A 21,746-nucleotide genomic window follows, 5' to 3' on the forward strand; every position below is an offset into this window, starting at 1 on the left:
TGAAATGAGGTACTAACGTTGCAGAGATGGGGCGGCAAAATGGCACAGTGATTAGCACTGCTGCCTCACAGCACCAGGGATCCAGGTTCAATTCCAGCTTCAGGTCACTGCCTGTGTGGAGTTTGCACGTTCTCCCTGTGTCTGCATGGGGGTTTCCTCCGGTTCTTTCATCCAAGGATGTGTGGTTAGGTGGATTGACCATGGTAAATTGCCCCTTCATGTCAGGGGGATTAACACAGTAAATTAACAGGGTTACAGGGATAGGCTCTGGATAGGATAGTTATCAGTACAGGATCAATGGGCCAAATGGCCTCCTGACTGTAGGGTTTCTATGATTCTATGAGTCCTATGTGAATCCTCCTTAGTTAATGAATTCTGGAGAGAAAGATTTCCCAAAAGGTCACAAACAGCATGACCTCAGAATTACCCACTTAGGTGGCTTGTCACACAAATTCTTTTTGCTTGTATTTTTCTTGGTGAAAAGGAAATTAAACCACAGTGGTATATGGACTGGAATAAGCCCCACAGATTAATTTCCACCCTATTATAAATATATCTTCATCTAACTGGTTCCCACCTATATTCTGTTGGGAGGAGTGGAAGATAATGTCATGCTTTCACAACCTTGGATGTCACCAAATAATTTGCAACCATGAATTGAAGTGTAACCACTGTTGCTGTCCTGCCAGCCATTATACACCCAGTAAAATTCCATAATCAAAAGATGCGTGAATAGTTAACTTGCTTTTGGTAGTATTAGATGAAGAATAATTGTTGAAAAAGAGTTTAATTGTTCTTTCAATAGCATTATGAGATCTTTTATATTACCTGAAAAGATAGACAAGTCTACAGTTTAGGAACTCATCTGACAGGCAGACTCTCCAATAATGAAATATCAGTGAAGTTCATGTGCTCAAGTCTGTAGAGGGGCTTGAGCCCAAAACCTCCTGATTCAAAGATCAAGCTCCACTTGGACCATAAGTTCATAAGAAATAGGAACAGGAGTAGGCCATTCACCACTCCCCCCACCCTGCCCCAATGAGCCAGCTCTGCCATTCAATGGGATAATGGCTGATCCAGCAGTCATTTTATGCACTTTCCAGACCTTTCCACATAACCCTTGTGAAATAACTCTTTAGAGGCTGGTGTTCCTTCATCAGATTCCCTTTATTTACAAACTCAATTCCACTCCTAAGAATGCTTCAGATACAAAGTCAGGATCCAGAGTTTCAGTAGCCCTGACACTCCTTAATATATATGCAGGTGAGACTCCCTGATTGAGGTAATGATTGCCTGCCGAATCAGGGAGGTCATACTTCAAAAGGCCAACCTCATGGATTTTGTTGAGGTCATTACACCCTTTTCCCCAATCATGGGGAGAAACAGCAGTCCATATGCGTAATGGGTCTCTTGTGGCATTTCAGTGCCAGGTCAGGTTCCTCCAACTCGGCGTCCATCATGGACGGGGCATATAGAGCAGGCAGTTCTCTCATACCACAAAGTCATAATCTGAAGTGTCAGTAGCCCTGACACAATATATGTACAGGTGAGACCCCCTGATTGGGCAGGAAATCATTACCTCAATCAGGGAGCTCATACTCCAAGAAGCCAACCTCATGGGCCTTGTTGAGGTCATTACATTTTAATTTCCTTACTGATCTAAAATCTATCTCAGCCTTAAATATACACAGTAAGAAGTCTCACAACACCAGGTTCAAGTCCAACAGATATATTTGGAACCACGAGCTTTTGGAACTCTGCTCCTTCTTCACCCAAATTCTCTGACTTTGCTGAAGCAGGAACATGGTGCGAATAGCAGGTAAGGTTGTGCCCAATATCTTTCCTTAAAGAGGACCAAAACTGGTCATAGTACTCCAGATGTGATCTCACCAGTACTTTATACAGTTGCAGCAAGATTTCCCTACTTTTATACTCCAAGCCCCTTGAAATATGGGCCAACATTCCTTCCTGATTAACTGCTATACCTGTGTTCTAGCTTTCTGTATTTTGTGCACAAGTATCCGAGTGCCTTTGTGTTGCAGCTTTCTGCAATTTTTCTGCATTTAAATACTACTTGGGAGAGTTGGCTTTCTCAAGAGTTTTTATACACAAATGTCTACTGTACCTGCCTCTAACATACTGACTTCCCAACACATCTTATTTGGACTAGTTAGTGGATTAATATTTTGACTTGCTAACCCATGGTCAATTTATATTATTGAAAGCTGTTCAGATTCCATCAATTACTGATGAATGTCCCAACTCTTCATCAAAGTCCATGGGTGGCAATGACACAGGCTTGTTTCATAAGAACACATGAACTAGGAGTAGGCCACTGGGCCCCTCGAATATGCTTCGCCATTCAATAAGATCATGACTGATCTTTTCGTGGACTCAGCTCCACTTACTCGCCGCCCACTCACCATAACCCTTACTTCTTTTACTGTTCAAAAATCTATCTATCCTTGCCTTAAAAACTTTCAGTGAGGTAGCCTCAATCACTAGTCACTGGGCAGGGAATTCAACAGATTCACAACCCTTTGTGCAAAGAAGTTCCTCGCAACTAAATCCTAAATCTGATATTGGGCACAATCTTATTTTGAGGCCATGCCCCCTAGTTCTAATTTCACTTGCCAGTGGAAACAACTTCCCTGCTTCTATCTTATCTATTCCCTTCATAATCTTATAAGATCTCCCCTTTTTCTTCTGAATTCCAATGAGAATAGCCCCAGTCTTCTCAGTCTCTCCTCATAAGCCAACGCTCTCAACTCTGGAATCAACCTAGTGAATCTCATCTGCACCTCCTCCAGTGCCAGTACATCCTTTCTCAAGTAAGGAGACCAAAACTGTACTCTACGTGTGACCTCACCAGCACTTTATACAGCTGCAACATAACCTCACTGTTTTTAAACTCTATCCCTCTATCAATGAAGGAGGAAATTCCATTTGCCTTCTTAATTACTTGCCGCACCTGCAAACCAACTCCCAGGTCCCTCTGCCCAGCAGCATGCTGCAATATTTTACCATTTAAATAAAAATCCATTTTGCTGTTATTCGTACCAAAATGGATGACCTCATATTTACCAACATTGCATCCATCTGCCAGACACTCGCCCGCTCAATCAGATTATCTATATCCCTTTGCAGACTTTGTGTCCTCTGCACACTTTGCTCTGCCACTTATCTCAGTGTCATCTGTGAATTTTAACACATGACACTTAGTCCCCAACTCCAAATCATCTATGTAACTCGTAAACAATTACGGTCCCACACTGATCCCTAAGGTACACCACTAGTCACTGATCACCAACCAAAAAAACACCCATTTACCCCTAATCTTTGCTTTGTTAGTTAACCAATCCTCTATTCGTGTTAATGCAATACCCGTAACACCGTGCATCTTTACCTTATGCAGCAGTCTTTGGTATGGCACCTTGTCAAATGCCTTCTGGAGATCCAGATATGCCACATCCACAGGTTCCCCACTGTCCACTGCGCATGTAATGTTCTCAAACAATTCCACCAAATTAGTCAAACATGATCTGCCCTTCATGAATCCATGCTGCGTCTTACCAACAGGACAATTTAAATCTAGATGTTTTGCTATTTCTTCCTTGATGATAGATTCAAGCATTTTCCCTACTATAGAAGTTAAGCTAACCAGCCTATAGTTACCCACCTTTTGTCTACCCCCTTTTTTAAACAGTGGCGTCATATTTGTTGTTTTCCAATCTGCAGGAACCACCCCAAAATCCAGCAAATTTTGGTAAATTACCACTAGTGCATTTGCTATTTTCCCCGCCATCTCTTTTAGTACTCTGGGATGCATTCCATCAGGACCAGGAGACTTGTCTACCTTTAGACCCATTAGCTTGCCCAACACTACCTCTTTTGTGATAATGATAGTTTCTAGGTCCTCACCTGCCATAGCCTTCCTGTCATCAATTTCTGCACATTACTTGTGTCTTAACACTGTGAGGATCAACACAAAATACCTGTTCAATGCCTCAGCCATATTCTCATTTCCAGTTATTACATCTCCCTTATTATCCTCTAAAGGACCAATGTTTACTTTAGCACTCTTTGTTGTTCCATATATTTGTAGAAACTTTTGCTATGCTTTTATATTCTGAGCTAGTTTACTCTCATAATTCATCTTACTTTTCTTTATAGCTTTTTTGTGGCTTTCTGTTGATCTTTAAAGATATCCCAATCCTCTAGTTTCCCACTAACCTTTGTCAGTTTGTATATTTTTTTTTCAATTTGATACCTTCCTTTATTTCCTTAGATATCTAAGGCTGATTATCTCTTTTTCTGCAGTCCTTCCTTATACTTTTGCTGAGCACTGTGAAAGATCACTTTCAACGTCCTTCACTGTTCTTCAATTGTCCCACCATAAAGTTTTTGCTCCCAGTCTACCTTAGCCAACTAAAATCTCAATTCTGTTCCTAAAGCCTCTCAACTTCGATAGGTGCTAACTCCTTGCGATTTCACCAACTCATATGGTGGGTGGTTCTGTGATTTTTGGAAGCCAGCTGCATTGCTATGCTCTGTTAGCCTGACTGTCCAGTTATGAGTCATTGTCGGGGGAATCATGCTGTAAAAGTCATGCTTAATTGGCAACTATTCCTGTATCTCTGAGAACCTTCAATAAGAACTCCTAGACAATGGTGATTATTGCATCATTTCCTTCTTAGGCTCCTTTTGCTTTTCCATTTTTGCTTCTGAGAGTTTAGAGAAGACTTGTCTATTGTGAGCCACTGGGGGAACAAAAGCATGTACAATCACAGAGGAAAGAGAAATGTACTGTCTCATAATGGTAGCAAGTAAAAAAACCTACCATGGATACATTAAACTGCAGAACCTCTGAAATTCAGTGTTAATAGCTGAAAAAGTGAAAATTAAAAAAAAACTTTCATTTATATAGCTTCTCCTAAAGCACTTCACACCCAAAGAATTACTTTTGATGTGCAGCGTTGGAAATCTGGTTGTCACTTTACACAGCAAGTTCCCACAGACAGCCAGGCGTTAATAACGGATGACCTATTTTTGTGGTATTGGTTGAGAAGTAAATACTAGTCAAGATGCCAGGGGGGAGCTTCCCTGCACTTTTTCAAAGTATGCCATGGGACATTTTGGGAGGCCTCAATTTAACATCATTTAGCATCTCCAACACTGTGGCATACCCTTGAACTGTACTGGAACGTCAACCTAGATTTTGTGCTCGAGTCTTTGGAGTGAGAATTGTACCCACGACCTTCTAACTCGGGAGTAAATGGTGTGCTAAACAGTCATAGCAGAAAGCAAGAACAATATTCCAAAGTGTACAACCACAGTGGCTAAAACAAAGGGTACTGTCACTTAGAACATAGAACACTACAGCACAAACAGGCCCTTCGGCCCACAAGTTGCGCCGATCACATCAATACCTACCAATCCATAGGCCTATCTATAACCCCCAATCCCATTAAATCCCATATACTCATCCAGAAGTCTTTTAAAAGACCCCAGCGAGTTCGCCTCCACCACCACTGACGGCAGCCGATTCCATTCACTCACCACCCTCTGAGTGAAAAACTTACCCCTAACATCACCTCCGTACTTGCCTCCCCGCACCTTAAATCTGTGTCCTCTCGTAGCGACCATTTCAACCCGGAGAAATAGCCTCTGAGAATCCACCCTATCTATTCCTCTCAACATTTTATAAACCTCTATCAGGTCGCCTCTCAACCTTCGTCTCTCCAGGGAGAAGAGTCCCAGCTCCCTCAACCTAAGGCATGCCTCCCAATCCAGGCAACATCCTTGTAAATCTCCTCTGTACCCTTTCAATAGCTTCTACGTCCTTCCTATCGTGAGGCGACCAGAACTGCGCACATTACTCCAAATGGGGCCTGACAAGGGTCTTATAAAGCTGCAGCATTACCTCCCGACTCCAAAACTCAATCCCTCGATTAATGAAGGCCAGTACACCATACGCCTTCTTGGCCACATCCTCCGCCTGCGAGGCCGATTTAAGAGTCCTGTGGACCCGAACCCCAAGATCCTTCTGCTCTTCAACACTGCTAAGACTCCTGCCCTTGATAGTGTACTCGTTCATCCCACTGGTCCTGCCAAAATGGACCACTACACATTTATCCGCGTTGAAGTCCATCTGCCACTTCTCCGCCCAGTCTTGCATCCTATTTATGTCCTGCTGCAACTTCTGACATCCTTCCAGACTATCCACAACACCACCGACCTTCGTGTCATCGGCGAACTTACTAACCCATCCCTCCACTTCCTCATCTAGGTCATTTATGAAAATGACAAACAGCAAGGGTCCTAGAACAGATCCTTGGGGCACTCCACTGGTGACTGACCTCCATGCAGAAAAAGACCCATCCACAACCACTCTCTGCCTTCTGCAGGCAAGCCAGTTCTGGATCCACAAGGCCAAAGCCCCTTGGATCCCATGCCCTCTCACCTTCTCAAGAAGTCTTGCATGGGGGACCTTATCAAATGCCTTGCTGAAGTCCATGTACACCACGTCCACTGCACTTCCTTCGTCAATGTGTTCAGTCACATTTTCGAAGAACTCAACAAGGCTCGTAAGGCACGGCCTGCCCTTGACAAAACCATGCTATTTCTGATCACGCTAAACCTCTCCAAATGCTCATAAATCTTGTCCCTCAGAAGCCTCTCAATCAGCTTACCAACCACTGAGGTCAGACTCACCGGTCGGTAATTTCCCGGGCTATCTCTGTTCCCTTTCTTGAAAATAGGGACCACATCCGCAATCCTCCAATCCTCCGGAACCTCTCCCGTCTCCTTTGATGACGCAAAGATCATCGCCAGGGGCTCTGCAATCACCTCCCTCACCTCCCACAGTAACTTGGGATACATCCCTTCTGGTCCCGGCGACTTATCTATCTTGATAGAATTCAAAAGTTCTAACACATGCTCTTCCTTAAAATCCACATACTCAATCTTTTCCATTTGCTGCAAACCTGTAGCAAAATCTCCCAGATCAGTTCCCACCGTGAATACTGAGGCAAAGTACTCATTAAGCACCTCTGCCATTTCTTCTGGTTCCACACAGACCTTTCCCCCTTCACCTTTTATAGGTCCTATCCCTTCTCTTCTCATCCTTTTACTTTTCACATATTTATAGAAGGCCTTGGTATTCTCCTTAATCTTACCTGCCAAGGCCTTCTCATGACCCCTTCTGGCTCTCCTAATTTCCCTTTTAAGCTCCTTTCTACAATCCTTATACTCCTCTAGATCCTTAACATCTCCTAGCTCCCTGAACCTTTTGTACACCTTCCTTTTCCTCCTGACTAGGTTCACCACAGCCTTCGTGCACCACGGTTCCCGTGACCTACCAAAACTTCCTTGTCTCATCGGAATTTTGTCGTGCAGAGCTCCAGGCAAACATTCCTTGAATATCCGCCACCTTCCTTCTGTACTTTTCCCCAAGAATGCCTCCTTCCAGTTTATTTGTCCAATTAACTTCCTGACGTCTTCGTATTTCCCCTTACTCCAGGCAAACACCTTCCTAGCCTGCCTGATCCTATCTCGTTCCAATGCAATTGTGAAGGAGATAGAATTATAATCACCATTCCCAAGATGCTCTCCTACCGAGAGATCCGTCACCTGTCCTGGTTCATTCGCCAGTACCAGGTCAAGTACAGCCTCTCCTCTCGTAGGCTTATCCACGTACTGTGTCAGGAAACCTTCCTGAACACACCTAACAAACTCCTCCCCATCCAAACCCCTTACCCTTGGGATATTCCAATCGATGTTTGGGAAATTGAAGTCCCCCATCACGACAACTCTGTTATTACTACATCTCTCTAGAATCTGTTTCCCTATCTGCACCTCAACTTCCCTGTCACTATTGGGCGACCTATAGAATACACCCAGCAAAGTTTTCGACCCTTTGCTGTTCCTAACTTCCACCCACAGAGACTCTGTAGATAGTCCCTCCAAGGCATCCTCCTTCTCTGCAGCCATGACACTGTCCCTGATCAACAGTGCCACTCCACCACCTCTTTTGCCTCCCTCCCTGTCCTTCCTGAAGCATCTGAATCCTGGCACCTGAAGTACCCAGTCCTGTCCCTGAGAGATCCAAGTCTCCGTAATGGCCACCACATCACATTCCCAAGCAGCAATCCACGCCCTAAGCTCATCTACCTTATTTACTACACTCCTGGCGTTAAAATAGATACACTTCAGCCCCTCAGTCTGGACATTTCCCTTCTCCACCCACTGTCTAACCTCCCTCCCATACTGCCTGCAGTCCTTCCCTACCTGGGAGCTAACCTCCTCGGTCCCAGTCTCCCCATCACAATTCCCTCCCCCCATCCTTTCTAGTTTAAAGTTCCCCCAGAAGCCCTAGCCAGTCTTCCCACCAAGACATTAGTCCCCCTGGGATTCAAGTGCCACCCGTCTTTACTGTACAGGTCACACCTGCCCCTAAAGAGATCCCAATGATCTAGGAACCGAAATCCCTGCCCCCTGCTCCAGTCCCTCAGCCACGCATTCAGCCTCCACCTCATTCCATTCCTGCCCTCATTCTCCCGTGGCACAGGCAGCAATCCTGAGATTACTACCTTGGCTTTCCTCTTCCTCAGCTGCCTACCCAGTTCCCTATAGTCCCTTTTCCCGACTGCCTCCCTCTTCTTGCCTACATCAGCAGTACCTATATGCACTACAACCTCCGGTTCCTCACCCTCCCCTTTCAGGATGTCTGGGACACGCCCAGAGACATCCCGGATCCCAGCTCCAGGGAGACAAACCACCATCCGCGACTCACGTCTACGTCCACAAAAACGCCTGTCCGCCCCCCTCACTGTGGAGTCCCCTATTAATACTACCTTTCTGCTCTCTTTTTTAATTTTTTGACATACTGGCTCAGCTCCAGAGACCTGGCCACTGCTGCCTCCCTCGGATGAGCTGTCCCCCCCAGTAGTACTCAGGCAGGAGTACTTATTTTGAAGGGGGACATCCACCGGCGTGCTCTCCATCACCTGAGGTTTCCCCTTCCTAATAGTTACCCATGTGCCTTCTTCCCGTTGCCCTGGTGTGACTACTTGCTGATAGCTCCTGTCAATTATCTCCTCACTCTCTCTAATGAGCCGAAGGTCCTCGAGCTGCATTTGCAGCTCCTTAACCTGGTTCCGTAGGGACTGCAGCTCCACACACCGAGCACAGGTGTGGATGTCTGGTAGACCTGGAGCCTCCAAGACCTCCCACATGTTGCACTGACAACAACATTCTGGCCTCACACCCATACTTGCCCCTTTTTAGTAACCCAGAGGAAAAAGTTAAAAAAAAACTTATAACTTACCTTGCCTCACCCTTATCTCTTTGGCCCTGTGAGCCAAAGCCCTTACAGCACACTCAAATACAAAAACAAACTTACCTGCTCTCAGTCAGAGCCCCTCTCTCTCTCTTTTAGGTTAGAGGAGGGGGGAGGGCTGGGATACTCTACCTATGTAGAGTATCGGGATTCCTCACCGGTCTAATTTATAGTAAGGTAAAAAAAAACTCTACCCGAGTGCCTTAGCAACTGCTTCCGGTATTAAATTTAAAGAAAAAAAACTAGTAAAAAGTTAGCTTTAATTGCAATGTTAATGTAAGTCCACTTGTGACACTAATAAATAAACTTTAATGTTGCTGAGGGGGGAGATATGAAATGAGAAGGAATCCAGCATCAGAGCAATGACCATATTATTGAAGGAGGTGGCTGAGTCGGGGGTGGCAAGGCTCTGAAGAGTTTGGAAATCAAGAATGTGATCCTTAAAGTCAATTTGTTGAGATGTGAGGAGGAATATTGTTTGGCAAGGTGGGGGGTTGGGGGGGATTTTGTGTAGTGGAGGACATTGTAATCGGAATATGGTGGAATTATGGCGACAGGAAAGGTTTTGAGGCTGCAGAAGTCAATCTCAGAAAGGATAATAGCACAGGTAATCATTTCAGCAGCAGTGAGGGCGAGTTAAGGTGCAAGGTGTGATCAGCACACACAATACGAATGTCAAATTATTCTTGTATGATTTCTGTGCTGAATCAACTGTATGCAAAGCTTCTAATTTATTTTATAAAGCAGAAACACAAAGAACATTGGTGATACAGTAACTCCCTGCAAAACAAAAATATGTCAGGTCCACACAAAAAAAAGTTGGATTAATTGTGATTAAAGCCTGAAAAGGCAAGCTTCAAAGGACATGTCTGTTCAGCGCGTGACACTGATGGATGGTCACTGGATCTGAGCTAACTGTGTGAATTCTATTAAATATTCCATCGTGCAGACTGGTCTGCATACTTCAGAATGACAGGAAAATGCATATTCAGAAGTCTACATTTTGACCAGATACTGTAAACCACTTCCTAACAATTTTAAAATATATTTGTGCTATCACTGCAGTTTTAGCTTTTTTTTAAACAAACTTCTTGGGCTGAATTCTGCAAGGAGCATTGGGAATCCAATGTCAGAGTAAAAAAAAACAAATCTTGAGTCTGCACTTGCAGGCAGCAGGACCTACTCATCAATTTACCACATATGACTTCTAAATACCAGGCTATGGGTGTCCTGTCCAATTCATGCAGCAGATGGGCTCCAATCACAAGGCCAGGAGTTCTGTGAGGTCTCAGGAGTGCGATATAGAAAGGCAGTCGCCATTGAGGAATGCAGGAGACCTGGAGGTTAGTTAAAAATTCACAAGCCAAGAGTTGAAGAGCAGGTTGTTGGAGTCCTAGTTGCTGCCTTCCCTGCCTACAGTCCTTTGTTTGATCCATGGAGTCTTCTCCTGGATGGTTGGCAGGGAGGCTGCCTTCATTTTGCTGGCAGACTTCCCACGTGGCAGGAGGTTACCCCCCTCCATTGGGAAAATAACAACAGATCATAAAATGGGTCTGCCACCTCTGTTCACTTCCAGTTTTACCATTGTTAAAATATCCCAATGGGTGGCACCACATCAGGGAGCTGATTCAATTCGGCTCCCCAGATTCTCCTGTTTGCCACTGCTTCCAGTCCACTTCCCAGTCACCAGTAAAATTTGAATATTGCTGAAAAAGAAACTTGTCAAAGCTTTTGAAATGCGTACCCATTTGAAATATATCCACACTGTAAACTCACTTAAGCAGAAGTGGTTTGGCAATGAAACTGATGATGCAACTAAACATCTAACAAGCCTCTCTGATGACGTACTCTCAGAAAGCAAGCTGTTTGTTCGTTTGCATGGTTTTCGTTTTGGTGTCCTTCACCCCAAATCAATAGTAAGAGGTATTTGTTGAATTCAAACTTCTCTATTCCCAACCACCCCACCACAAACCAGTGTCCACTAGATGCTGAATCCTTGAAAGTGTGCTTAGCTGACCTAGTGCAAGCATATTGCAAAGATTCTAAATGACCTGTCTTTTGACATGAAAGGTGAACATCGTAGAGTATTGCGCGGCCTTGACCTGGATATCAACATCAGTAAACCTGATAAAAGAGATGGGAATGGTCGTTCTTAACAAGTGTGAGTATATAGCAAAACGCACATCATTCTTAATGACAATTACAGATTTGCATCCGTTGGACCTGCTGATTAACAACACCAGATAGCCTTGTTTAAGCAAAAGAATTACACTTGTTGGACTAATGTAAGAACGTAATATATATGGCAGTGTTTATCAGGCAAGACTGTTCCGTTCCTGTTGACGAATAATTCAGTGGTCACGGGCATTTGGCCTCTGACCATCGGGTAAGCGTTCTCCAAGGCGGCCTTCACGACACACGACAGCGCAGAGTCGCTGAGCAAAGACTGATAGCGAAGTTCCGCACACGAGGACGGTTTCAACTGGGATCTTGGGTTCATGTCACACTGTGACCCCCATGACTTGCCTGGGTTTGCAAAACCTCACTTACTGTACTGTCTGGAGACAATACACATCTCTTTAACCTGTGCCTAATGCTCTTGCCACTCATATTGTCTGCATCTTTAAGACTTGAATAGCAGGTTAGTTGTAAAGACTTGCATTCTAATCAGCAATCTGTAAACTGTCTGTGCCGTTATATGCTCTGTCTGAGGCCAGAACTCTTCATTCACCTGACGAAGGGGCAAACCCCAAAAGCTTGTGAGTTTACTATCAAGTAAATTGGTTGGACTTTAACCTGGTGTTGTGAGACTTCTTACAGTGTTCATCCTCACAGCTCACTCTGTCTATATCTGCATGGGTTGCCAAAGGCACACGTGATGTTTCTTTATACCCTATCTTATGTATGGTTTTGCACAGAATGAATTGGCCAAATAATTTGGTGAACTGTTAGAACAAGTTCTGATTATGTTTTCCATATGCATGGTGAAGATTCCTTCACATTTGCAAAAACTATACAGGACTATACACGGCACATGGATAGTGATGCCATGTCCATGTGTTCAGACATTGCTAGCCTAGTCAGTCACCAATGTTCCTTTTAAGGAAGCCATAGATATTTGCACCACAGCACCATATCATGGCAATCTATATCCACGACCAATGCATTCATTGAACTTATGAATGTGGCAATTCATGCAATTCAGTTCAGTTTTAATGAGAATATGTATGTCATGGGGATCCCCTTTAGGCCCAACACTCGCAAACATCACTGTTGGATCCTACAAGAAACATTTCTTTGTTAAAATTACATCTAATCCCGTTATCCCTTGCATACTTCTGATACGTGGTTCAAACATTTGCTATATTTCAACCCACAGCTGTATGTAATACTCTCCTTACATGTCTTAATAGGCTCCATCCAGTGCTCCCATTCCTTAACATACTAATTGCAAAATCTACTAAGGGGTTCTCTACCTTCGTTGGTCAATACATTCTTACTGTTCCACATGTTTTAAGATTGGCCTTATCGATAAATAGGGACCAGACCATTTACTCACCAAGCAAGCTTGGTGCTGAAATAGGGTGCAGTCATCCAGCAGGATAATGGCGACCCCAATCAGATCATTTTGTGTTGCATAAAACTCAAACAGGCCTAAGGCTATCACTTCTGCCCCTGGAAAGTGCCCAGCCTATCTCAGATTATTCTGAAAGGACAGGATATCTGGAAATTTGAACAACATATGAAATAGACCTCATGTTGCTACTATGTAGTAGCAACACAAGTGGTATTCACCCCCACCAGAAGTTTCATATGAGGACATTAAAAGTAACAAGTCAGAAAATTTTAAGTGTATTTAGTTAGTTATATTGCAATATTATTTGTAAGGAATAAGGAACTAATTTGTTATGTGAATGTACATCAGGGATGACATATTCACTGCTGCACGGCAGTCAGGTGCCAACCAATAACATGCCAGTCCGCCAGACACATGGAGAACTGCAAGAAATACATTCGATGAAGCTTTGGAATCATGAGACATAACAGTTAAAATCTTTTTAAAAATTCTTTGAATTTGGGACAGAAACCGAGCACCAAAAGGAAGCAGATATTAATCACTATTTAAAATAAAGGAGCACGGGACAAACCAGGCCAGTGCGAATCGAGGAAAGGGAAAATCGTTAACTCCAGCATCAAAAAACAGATAAAGTGAGCACTTGGAAAATATTGAGGTGATTAGGGAGAATCTTTGTTACAAATTAAATTTCACAGAATATACAACACAGAAACAGGCTATTCAGCACAACTATTCCGTGCTGGGGTTTATACTCCTCAGAAGTTTCCTCCTATTCCATCTGTCTCATTTTAGCCTTTCATTATATATTTCTGTTCTCTTTTCGCATGTACACGTCTAGTTTCTTTTTGAAAGCATCTAAACTCCACCACTTCCTGTGGTACAGACTTCCTCATTCTAATCACTCCCTGAGTAAATAAATTTTCCCTACAGGATTCATCAGGGACTATCCAATATTTATGGTCCCTGGTTTGAATTCTTCCACAAGTCAACCAATTCTCTCCACATCTATCCTATCCAACTCTTTCATCAACTTAAAACCTTGATCACTTGCCTCAAAATCTCTCTTCTAAAAAAACCTCAACTTGTTCAATCTTTCCTAGTAAATTGCTCTGCTCTGATGCCAAACTTACAAAATAAATTTTGCATTTTCTCCAGTGCCTTCCATGCCCTTTTGATAGCATGGAGAACAGAATCATGCATAGTACTCTTAAGCGAGCCTGACCAGAATCTATATCAGTTTAACATAACTCCACTACTGAATGCAGTTCCTGTAAAAATATTCAATTATGTTCAAATACTGATCAGGTTTTCACAGTCACAAGCAGTAAATATTTATAAAGTCTTACATGGGATGTCAAATGCATTAATTTTCAAAGATATGTAGTCAGATTCTAAGCCACAGATTACTGGCTTGTAACTGCAGCGTGAGGAAATTGCCTCATTTGATGATGTGGACATGAAGTTGATTTGGTTGTAGCAAGTGAAGGTGGGATAAGATAGACATTGTTATATTGGCAGGCAGCAACAAGTAATGTCCCTCAGTTTTACACTCTATAAGTACAATATATCCAAGTTTGCAATTGATGGGAAGCTAGGGTATGCAAGTTCTGAATTGGCCAGACATTAGGCTGGTTCCCAGTCCAACTAATTCATAACCTAACCCCAGGGTTGGAAAGCTGACAGAGCTTCTGCTCTCCCTTCAGACATAGCCATTGTTACGAGGGAATACTGAGATGAGGGTAGAGGCTATGATCCTTGGCCAGGATTTACCCACAGGAGCGGGACAAGAGTGTAGCCTGTATGCCTAAAGATTAAGATAACTCTATTTTTACTGGCCTGTGCAACTTTCTTTCGTGCACTGGGGCCTAGCATCATCACATCAGCCTGGACATCTTGGGTCAGGCTTTCCAGGCTCTTTGGTGCAGAGCAGTGGTTCCCAAAGTGAGGGAGCTACAAGTAGTCCGTGGGGTAAAAAAAAGTAGACACTTTTTTGAAGACTTCAAGTTAAACATAATTGAGGTGAAAAATAAGTTACAAAAGTATTCAACGTACTTAGTGCTGTGTGACAGATGCTCAAAGATTCAGTCACTGAAGTAGTTCAGAACAAATAGAAAGGACTTGTACTGCAAACTTAAGACATACGATAAGTATTATGAAAGATACCAAAATGAGCTCAGCATCAAAAAGTGCTGCAGTGTCAATGTACCCAGATCTCATGACATTGCATATTCATACATCTCACCAGGTTCTGCAGAGAGAGCTACAAAGCCCTGCTTCTGTGTTCTCATACATGGAAGTGGTTCCTCTAGCTGCAGCGCTAAGCTAGCCTTTAGTGCCACTGCTGACTGTCTCTGAGTCTAAGGGACAAGAGTGAACTGAAACCACATTAGGTGATTCAAAAGGAATATATAAGTGGATGAAAGGTGTGCAGAGCTTCACTGCAGTGCCAGACAGCCAGTTATGTGATGAGTTGTGTTGTTGGTGGAACTTTGCACAGCACAGGGAATGTAACTACCAAGAAATTTGATCTGACCAATGAAATTGTTTCTGAAATTGGCAAAATGGCTGGAGATTAGAAGTGAAAGCTGCAAAGCTCTTTTGATGATGAAGAAGTGAGCATGGTTGAAGATAATATCAGTGGCCACCAACTCCCAGAGGCAGATAGACTTCGCGCCTAGTACCTGCAACAAGTATGTGCAGGTAAGCAATGAGTCAACACAGCTCAACTTCCTCAGCACTGATCAAAATGTGGAAATTGTAAACAGGAATGTCGGGTTAAATGACAGATTGCTTGCTGACTTGCAGTTGGAGGAAGTCACTTCAAGTAAATACACAAATGAAGCTCATGATGAACCACACAACATAGACTCCTTGCTCAATTTCCTAGTGGTGCAGATTGAATGGGAAAATCTGTTTGAAAGTCAAAAGAGAGAGAGTTATAAACAGGTCCAGAACTGGCCAGAGCAGCCACAATTCCCAAGAGCTCTGGTCAACAAATTCTATCTCCAATAGAAACTAAACCTGGTTAACTGACTCATTACTTTTCAGAGTTTGCAGATGGTGATGAAAGGACCCAACAAAGTTCAGCATCAATCCATGCAAAATTATCAACCTCCAGGCAGTCAAACAGCAATTTCCAATCTGCAATTAACCTTAGGCAGTGAATTTATTGCAGAATCAGTGACATTTCTTCATGTGCAGGACTAAATAGAAATGATGATCACGAAAATAGTTCAGGTAGTCAAATTATGACTCGCTTGCAAATCTGTCATGGTAGAAATTCAGCTTCCAAACAGTGTGAAACATAATTTCAGAGACCACCTGCGAAGTTTGAGAACACAGCTACGCAAGTACTTTCCTGTTTCCAACACAAAGTTCAACTGGATTCGAAATCCCTTTGTGGGCCTTGACGATCCCACCCTTGCAAGCCTGAAGTTGAGAGAGCAAGACAGCTTTGTGCAACTGTCCTGTGACAGTGCTTTAAAGCTGGATTTTTCTCAGAAAGTAGTAAGGTTTCTGATGCCCTTTCCCTAAAGTACCTTTGTGAAACTGGATTTTCAGGGCTTGTCACATTGAAGACCAAATAGCAGGATAAACCAAACATTGAACAAGCTCTCCGATTGAGTCTGTCATTCCTGGAACCTGACATCCAGTGTTTGAAGTCTGTGTAACAACATTGGACTTCTCATTGGGTAAGCATTATCTATTTCCACTTATAGGCCTGTTGCAGGTAAATGTGGTGTAATGAGTGCAATGTATTTGTGAGTGTGCATCATAAATTATTAGAGATAACTGGGGTTTTACTACCCATTGATATACAGCCAGCTGAAAGCATCCACTTGAATTTCAACAAAGTTTTCTTGCCTTCTCACTCATTTCAGTTACCATTCACACCTTTCCTCTCTAGGTTGAGGGCACCTGGGCACCTTCTTGTAAAATTTTATTGCATTTGAATTTGGACCTTTTATTAAAGTCTTAGAAATTTTAATTAGCCTTCATAGAGGAGAGTCTGGAATTGAAATTACTGGTAGTTTTTTTCTAATTTAGCATTTCTTTTTAACTAAAATGTTCTTTCACAAAAGCATAAACTTTAGACGCAAAACATCACAGAGACCTAGGTTCACATTTTCCCACCTGAAAGCAGGTTTGACATGGAGGCAGGGCAGATTTATTAATGACCCACGGCCTGTCCTGCTGCAAACAGCCAGCTCTGGAAATGGAGGTATAGCATTTGGCCACATTGCTCAGTGATCATTAATATATCTGCCCTATCTCCGTGTCAAACCTGCTTCCGGATGGGATGGGAAAATTTGACCCTAGGTCTCCGTGATGTTTGTGCCTAAAGTTTATGGTTTTGTAAAAGAACATTTTAGTAAAAAGAAATGCTAAATTTAAAAAGACTGCCAGTCTTGGGTGACTATGTTCTCCCCATGTCTGCTCCAAATTCCAAAGTTGCAGAGGTTAGATGGATTTTCATGCTAATGCATGGTGTTACGGGGGTAGGGCAGGGACTGGATCTAGGTAAGATGCTCTTTCAAAAAGTTGATGCTGAGTCAATGGGCCTCCTTCTGCACTGTAAGGATTCTATTTTTTTTAATGGTGTGCTAAAATTGAAAACTTGAATGTATTTTTTTTGAAGGGAAAAGAATGAAATAGAGACTCTGGTTTATCATGGGACACTCAGTTTAGGAGCAAATGCACATGTGTATGTGTGCGTGTGAGTTTGTATTCTTAATTATTTAGAAGCGACAAAACACTTCAGTCTTGGTTTAGCATCTCATCTAACAGACAGCAAGTACTTCCTCAGTACAGCACAGGAATGTCAGCCAAGATTTTGTGCTTGAGGATATGAACACACAACTTTAACTCAGGAGGCAACAGTACAACCGAAGCACTAGAGTGATGAAAGCACAATCCAAATAGCTTAACATGATGGGAGTGAGCTAAATAAACAAAATGAGGGAGCACAACACTGTTGGACGTGCTGTCTGTCAAATAGTAAGTTAAACTGAAGCCCTGTCTGTCCCATCAGGTAGATGTGAATAATCCCATGGCCCTATTCAAAGAAGAACATGGGAGTTCGCCCTGCGTCCTGGCCAATATATATTGCTCCACCAATATCAGTGAACATATTGCTGGTCATTATGTTCATTGCTTTTGTGGATCTTGATATACTTAAATTGGCTGTTATGTTTCCCTATACTATAATAGTGACTGCATTTCAAAAGTGCCCTGGAGGTCGTGACAGACATAGAATTAAAGAAACCAAGAGCAGGAGTAGGCCCTTTGGTCCTTCGAGTCTGGTCCACCATTCAATATGATCATGGCTGATTCTCGATCTCAATGCCACACTCCTGCTTTCTCTCCATACCCGTGATGCCACATCATGTTACATCAATGCAAGCCTCTTTCTTTTCATAATCAGACTTGTGACATTAGGAGTTGTCAAATCCTCTGTAACAAGAACCTAATGTAAGCAGTGCTAGCTATCAAACAATAATCAATAGTTCAAGCTGAAAAGCTATATAGTACTTAACTGGATCTAGTAATTCGATTCTACCCCTGAGACCAATCTTCTTTGAGCATGAGGAAATGTTCTATTTTACTTTAACTCAGGTACAGAAAGGCAGTGATCAATTGCTTCATTTTTAAAACATTAATTATTAAACAAATTCTAAAAGATATTTTAAAGGATAATTCTGGGCACAATGAGAAATTATCTTGGAGAATTCCTCAATTGAAGCGCTGTTGGGAGATTTTTCAACTCTTTCAATTACTTGCCACACTTTGGTTTTGTGGAAGATTGAGAGCAAAGATTCTCATTTCTAAAGTATTGCCTCTCCCTTCTTTTTAACTGTAATTTATGCAGGACAAATTGTTAGTTGGTGCTAATGCACTGACTGCATCACACTCCTCTTCCTCCTTCTCCGAAAATGCTCTGTACTCTGCATCTTGCTGCTTTTGACAGTCCAAACCTTACTGCTGTACAACACTGTGCAGAGCACATCACTCTGCAACCATTCTGGAAACCCTGGCTGCTGCATACAGATGGACATCTCCAGATTTGACAAAGACCCTGAAGCACACCTTCAGTATGCTGATTGGCATTTCTGGTTGTCATATGGATTTTGCTCTGTACCTCCTGAATGTCACTGTTTGCATTCCTCACTGGTGGAATTAGCCACATTTTACGAGGGTACCAATTGTTTCCCAGGAGAGAGAAAATAAGTCTCCCTTAAGACAAAGGACATCAGCGAGGATGGACTACTACTGGATGAAAACAGCATGAAAGCATCACTCAAATCCTTCACAGACCAGTTGGTGGGGGTATTTGGGTCTTTAACCTCTCTTTACACCAATATGAGGTCCTATTTTAAGAAGATGACCATCATCCCTGTACCAAAGAAAAGCCAGACAGCATGCCTTAATGACTTTCGCCCTGTGGCTCTGACATCCATCATTATGAAGTGCTTCGAAAGATTAGTCACGGCATGCATCAACTCTTGCCTCCCAGATTGCCTGGATCCAGTTTGCCTATTGCCGCAACAGGTTCACAGCAGGTGCCATCAGCCTGGCCCTGCACTCAACCCTGGAACACCTGGGTAACAAAGATACTAATATCAAATGCTATTCATTGACTACAGCTCAGCCTTCAACTCCATTATTCCTACAAAACTCATCTCCAAACCCATGGCCTGGGGCTCAGCTGGATCCTGGGGCAACTGGATCCTAGGCTTCCTAACCACTGACTGCAATCAGTAAGGTAGGAAACGACACCTGCTCCACAATTATTCTCAACACTGGTGCCCCACAAGACTTTGTCCTCAGTCCCTTACTATGCTCCTTTTGCACTCATGACTGTGTGGCCAAATTCCCCTCCAACTCGATTTTCAAGTTTGTTGATGACAGTATCGTAATTGGTCAGATCTCAAACAATGACAAGATGGAGTACAGGAAAGAGCTAGAGAATCTGGTGAAATGGTGCAACGATAATAATCTCTCCCTCAATGTCAGTAAGAAGATAGTCATCGACTTCAGGAAGCATAGAGAAGGACAGGCCCCTACTTACATCAATGGGGATGAAGTGCAAATGGTCAAGAGCTTCAAGTTTCTAGGCATCCAGATCACCAATCTGTCCTGATCCTTCCATGCTGACGTTATAGTTAAGAAACTTCTACTTTCTCAGGAGGCTAAGGAGATTTGGCACATCCACCATGACTCTCGCCAATTTTAACAAATGCATGATAGAAAGCATTCTTTTCAGATGAATCACAGCTTGTTATGGCTCCTGCTCTGACCAAGACCACAAGAAACTACAAAGGGTCGTGAAAGTAGTCCAGTCCACCATGTAAACCAGTGTCCAATCCATCGACTCCATCTACATTTCCCGCTGCTTCAGAAAAGCAGCCAGCATAATCAAGGATCCCACACACACCGGACATACTCTCCTCCACCTTCTTCCATCAGGAAAAAGATGGTGGTGTAGTGGTAATGTCACTGGACTAGTGATCCAGTGACCCAGGCTAATACTCTGGGGATGTGGCAGCTGGTGGAAGTTAATTTCAATTAATCTGGAATAGAGTCGTAGAGGGTTATGGCATGGAAACAGACCCTTCGGCCAAACTTGTCCATGCCATCCTTTTTCTTTTAAACCCCTAAGCTAATCCCAATTGCCTGCATATCCCTCAATACTCATCTTACCCACGTAACTGTCTAAATGCTTTCTATTAGACAAAATTCTACCCGCCTCTACTACTACCTCTGGCAGCTTGTTCCAGACATTCACCACCCTTTGTGTGAAAAAATCATCCCTCTGGACCATTTTGTATCTCTCCCCTCTCACCTTAAACCTATGCCCTTTCGTTTTGGATTCCCCTAGCTTTGGGAAAAAATATTGACTATCTGGCTGATCTATGCCCCTCATTATTTTACAGGCCTCGAAAAGATCACCTCTCGGCCTCCTACACTCCGGAGAAAAAAGTCTCAGTCTATCCAGTCTCTCCTTATAATTCAAGCCATCAAGTCCCTGTAGCATTCTAGTAAATCTTTTCTGCACTCTTTCTAGTTTAACAATATCTTTTCTACAATAGGGTGACCGGAACTGTACACAGTATTCCAAGTGTGGCCTTACCAATGTCTTGTACAACTTCAACAAGACATTCCAACTCCTGTATTCAATGCTCTGGCCAAAGAAACTAAGTATGCCGAATACCTTCTTCATCACTTTGTCCACCTGTGACTCCATTTTCAAGGAACTATGAACATGTACCCCGAGATCTCTTTGTTTGTATCTCTCCCCAACATTCTACCATTAACTAAGTCCTGCCTTGGTTCAATCTACCAAAATGTATCACCTCGCATTAACTAAATTAAAGTCCATCTACCATTCGTCAGCCCACTGGCCCAACTGATCAAGATCCCGTTGTAATCAGAGATAACCTTCTTCACTGTCCACTATGTCACCAATCTTGATCATCTGCAAACTTATTAACAATGCCTCCTACATTCTCATCCAAATCATTAACATAAGTGACAAATAACAGCCGACCCAGGACCAATCCCTAAGGCACACCACTTGTCACAGGCCTCCAGTTTGAAAAACAACCCTCTACAACCACACTCTGGCTTCTGTCATCAAGAAGTCTCACAACACCAGGTTAAAGTCCAATAGTTTATTTGGTAGCATAAGCCACTAGCTTTCAGAGTGCTGCCCCTTCATCAGGTGAGTGGGATTTCAGTTCACAAATAGGGTATATAAAGGCACAAAACTCAATTTACAAAATAACGGTTGGAATGAGAGTGAACTGTGAACTGAAATCCCACTCACCT

At 43.0% G+C, this 21,746-nt stretch overlaps 1 protein-coding gene across 8 annotated transcripts in view; it reads right to left on the reverse strand.

Moving 5' to 3' along the window:
• tbxas1 (thromboxane A synthase 1 (platelet)) overlaps positions 1–21,746 on the reverse strand; it is a 222,379-nt gene that overhangs the window by 145,770 nt on the left and 54,863 nt on the right. The gene's annotated exons all lie outside the window — the stretch shown is intronic.

Source organism: Carcharhinus amblyrhynchos, chromosome 6 (genome assembly GCF_965287045.1).
Source record: "Carcharhinus amblyrhynchos chromosome 6, sCarAmb.v2.hapA, whole genome shotgun sequence".
NCBI lineage: Eukaryota > Metazoa > Chordata > Chondrichthyes > Carcharhiniformes > Carcharhinidae > Carcharhinus > Carcharhinus amblyrhynchos.